A 4,756-nucleotide genomic window follows, 5' to 3' on the forward strand; every position below is an offset into this window, starting at 1 on the left:
TGTGTGTGTGTGAACGTGCGCGCGACCGAATCAAACTTCCCCTCCCTCACCTCTTTCTCTGATTGATATGGATACTTACATAGCGCCTATCCGCAGATATCACATCACTTTCTCTCAGACCAAGTGATGTGATATCTGCCTGTAGATTGATTCACGTTGAAAGTGATATTTCTGATTGATGATGTATTGCCTTTCGCTTCGCCGTGCAGTCTGTAACTTAGGAATGCGGCACCTCAGTTCACACTGTATAATGTCTGGCAAATGTCATGAATATATTGCTAACAAAAAGGTTAGAATATCTAATAATAATTTTTAAAAAGTCATATGTTTTTCCGCACACTTTGTCGGCATACATTAACATTTCTCTCATATGTCTTCACAGCTTTTGCTGTCCATGTTCAAAAAAGAAAAGAAAAAAAAAAGTGCAATTGCTTCCTTGCGACTCTATAAAAAAGCTATCCTGAAACTAGAGAAAATAGAGACTAGCAATAACCTTTTTTTTTTTTAAATGTGGTTCATACAAGTACTGCAAACAAGCACGCTACAGCTACATGAATGGAAGCATACCTATAGCCAAGCGATGAGAGCATTTCAAGAGGGGGGTGGCGGTGGGGTGGAGGAGGAGGGGAGAGGTGGGAAGGAGGGGGCAAGATAACGTCCGGGGCGGAGATATGTGTGTGTGGGTGGGTGGGGGGTCGGTGGGGGGGGGGCAGGGGCATCGGATCACCTGTCTGTGTTGGATGGGGGGGGACCGGCCCCATCTCTTCATTGTCTCCCTTGGCACACGCCTAATTGCCGCCCCTTTGTCGCCAGTCTGTCCCGTGATGCACCGGGCTTGTGTATGTGTGTGTGTGTAATAAGGCAATTGAAGCATTTTATGACAAAGATCAAGTACCCAATTTCAGCCCAGGCTAATGCTGAAAACGGTCACCATTTTCGTAATTTGAATTGTGCACAATATCGAGTGTGAACTGTGGGGACATTTTTTCCACCCTGCTTAACTCTTCGAGATCGGGATATGAATGTAATAGAGGAATAAATCTCTCATCTCAAAGAACAACACTGACTCCACAAACTTGCATGGCCAATGCTTGTACATAGAAAAAACCCAAAAAACATAAAGAAAGTAAATAAATAAAAGGACACCAGAAAATATTTTCTTCTTTATCTGTGTGAAATATTCCAAAGGCTGCGATACATACACGTCTCTACAGGGTTGGTATAGAAATTGCTTTGTTTGCCGCACAAATTATATTCACCATCTTCACGTGTAAAGGTGTATTCATTATCCAACCGACCATCTCACACTCACCCGTGTACCCGTCCATCTATCCCCACAAATCTACTGTGCACGCTGCGTGTATATTTTCAGGTGGCTTGGAGAAGGATCGATGCTGACGACTTTCTGACGATCGGGGAGATGACGTGATTGATGACGTCAAATTCTCCGTGGACCACACCCCGCGGGAGAATGACGCGGGCGACTGGAACCTCGTCATGACAAAGTGACACAGGATGACGTGGGGGTGTACGAGTGTCAAGTGACGTCAAAGCTGGGCTTCAACAAGCTGGTGGAGCTCAAGGTGGTTGGTGAGTTGTCTTTCCTTTTCTTTTGGGGTTTGGAAATCTTCCCATCCCCCCACCCACCGAGGAACACAAACTCGGCTCCTTCGCATATTCATATAAAACTTGAAATAAGCATGGATGAATCTGTCATATCCATCAAGGAATATATTTGGTTGTAAAATTGTATCTTTTGTTTTGTTCATTTATTCTTATAAACTCTTTAATTTGCTGTATGTTTTAAGATTTTGATGCTGCTTACATCACCGCTGCGTTGTATTTGTTGAAATATGACTAAATTTGCAGTGTATTTGAAGCCGTCGTGTCAACTCCTTTATTCTTAAATCTGAAACGTCATTATCACATAGACTTTTTTTTTTTTTGTCAACTCGTGTTTCTTAACCATGATACGCTGTGACTGTCGAGATATATTTCACCACAGTATGACGAGAATATCATGAGAAGATTAAAAACTACACGTATCAGTTTCATTACATTTACATTTACTTCGCTAAAACTTGCATATGCATGTTTGTGTTTGTGAGGACTAGGGCTTATGCGAGTAGTGTTGCTGTGTGTGTGTGCCTGTGTGTGTGTGTGTGTAGATGAGTGCGTGCGTGTTCACGAATATGTTTTTGTTCATTGTTAAATGGCCAGCTTATTTTGTTTTATTTTTGTCTTTTGGTCTCCTCTTTTTTTCTGTGTGTGTGTGTGTGTGTGCGCGCGCACCAGTAAGTTCAACTATAACGGAAGAGGCGAGGCAGAGAGAAAGAGAGAGGGGGAGGTTAGAGAGAGAGAATACGTTAATACACACACAAGAAAACGACACAAGCCATCAGCCTCACATCACATTAGTCAGTTCAGTCATGCGTCACGCTCTGTAGAACCTGCCAGGAGGGAAAGCGTTTGCTGGAGGGGGTGGGGCGTGGTGGGGGAGGGGGATTTTGTGGTGTTAAAACGATGACTGCTGTCATTTAAAACGATGATTGCTGTCATTTAAAACAATGATTGCTGTCATTTAAACCGATGATTGCTGTCATTTAAAACAATGATTCCTGTCATTTAAAACGATGATTGCTGTCATTTAAAACGATGATTGCTGTCATTTAAAACGATGATTATCATTTTGCCCCCCACGTGGGCGTCATGTAGTTTCACATTCCGTAAGGCACGTGACGTGGGAGAGGGTAAGGTGGGTGTGGTGTTAAAACGATGATTGCTGTCGTCATTTAAAACGATGATTGCTGTCATTTTGCCCCCCACGTGGGCGTCATGCACTTTGGCATTCCGTAGGGCACGTGACGTGGGTGGGTGTGTTGGAGAAGGGGGGGGGGGTTGAGGTTTCGGGGTATGGGGGAACGGGATAACGTATCTACCTATCTTGCGGTTTCGTGTTTTCTGGCTCTGGGAGGGCTCCTCAACAGTTTTACCGTGCAGGTTTCTCTCTGTCTTTTTTTTTTCCTTCAGCTGTGTCTTTCTAGTCTGTCCATCAGCCTGTTTGTCTTGTGTGTCTTGTCTCACACACGTTTCGTATGTGTGTACGCTTTTTGTACGTGCACACGTACGCTTCCGCAATCACCCAGCAGTAATACAAGTTATGCCAGAAACGGGAAAGTTTCCCCAAAACGAAAACAGTGATGCTCAACTGTTGTTTTTGTATCAGCTTTAATTCTCATTTGTCTTCTGTTTTTGCGGACTGTAACCCGCACATGTACCCGTTTTCACAGCTGTCATGTTTAATGTTCGTGGTAGTTAATGTGTTTTTACTTTCGTTTTTCGGGGCAGACGTTTCAATCACAAACGTGAAAAACGTTAAGTACCAAAGCACGATCCCTCCACAAGAAAATATGATTGTCGACATTGACTGGATGAGGATGAGGAGTGGGGTTAGGAATGTGGTGGGGGGGGGGGGGGGGGTGAGACGTCTGCTGTGACGAGAAATGAGCAGGTATGGGGCAAGGGGAACAGCACCAAGGGAGTCATGCAGGGAAAGGTCTTTGTTCACTGTTGATTGCTCGCTGTTCGTTGGATGGACGCCTCAAGGCCTTTTTTTTCAGACAGACAGACAGAGTGGGGAGAGAGAGAGTGAGGGAGACAGCGAGAGCGAGAGAGGGGAGAGAGTGAGAGAGATGGGAGAGAGAGAGCAAGGGAAACATGTTCCATTAAGGGAGAGAGATTGAGATAGAGAGATGGAGGAGAGAGCAAGGGAGACATATTCCATTAAGGGGGAGAGAGACAGACAGACAGACAGAGACAGAGAGAGACAGAGAGATCGGGGAGAGAGAGCAAGGGAAACACGTTCATTTAAGGGAGAGAGACTGAGATATATATAGAGAGAGAGATGGGGGAGAGAGCTTTTTTTGTGGTCTCGGTTGCATGCAGGTCATGGAGCACCAGAATGTGTTGGTCTTCCACCCCCCCTCCCCCACCCCCCTCTTCCAAATACACTAACTTCTTTGTCTTCTTTATACTCATTATAAAGTAGGCGTTGAGCTCTTTCTTTTGCAACTTATCCGACGTAAATCAGTTCAGGAATCATTTAGAAATCTGTCACTGAACACCTTGTCAGAAACACAGTTGTTGTCAGATTTGGCCAGATTAGTGCCGATCTGCTCACAGCACACGTGACTGTCTTTGCAGTCCGCTTAACCTGCATAAATTGGCACAGTGAGTGATGAGTGGTCATTTCATACCTGGTCAGTCATCTGACCAGAGCTGCTCTCTCTCTCTCTCTCTCTCTCTCTCTTTCTGCATCACGGGCAGTGCGAGTGTGTGTCGTGTGTGTGTTCTCACAACGGCTGACACCTCGCTACATATTGCTTTTTCCTCTACATAACTATTGTAAATAAAACAACAGAAAAACCCATTTGTGACTGGCCTCTATATGTTCCTGGCCTGTGCGCAGAAATTCTCATCTATCCTTTAATTCAGTAAATCATCATCATTAGTTACGTCTTTTGTGCTGTACCCTTGAATAACCACTTGGTACACAGCTATATATATATATATATATATGTGTGTGTGTGTGTGTTTGTGTGTGACATATACAGAGAGAGAGAGGAGAGACAGAGAGAGAGAGAGAGACATGAGTTTACTAGTATCTCCCAGCCTTTTGCCTGTTTGTAGAAGCAGTCGTAACATTTCCCTGATAAAGTACTTTAACTCCAATGGGAGCAAAAGCAATAGTGGTAAA

Source organism: Babylonia areolata, chromosome 22, assembly GCF_041734735.1.
Source record: "Babylonia areolata isolate BAREFJ2019XMU chromosome 22, ASM4173473v1, whole genome shotgun sequence".
NCBI classification, from domain to species: domain Eukaryota; kingdom Metazoa; phylum Mollusca; class Gastropoda; order Neogastropoda; family Buccinidae; genus Babylonia; species Babylonia areolata.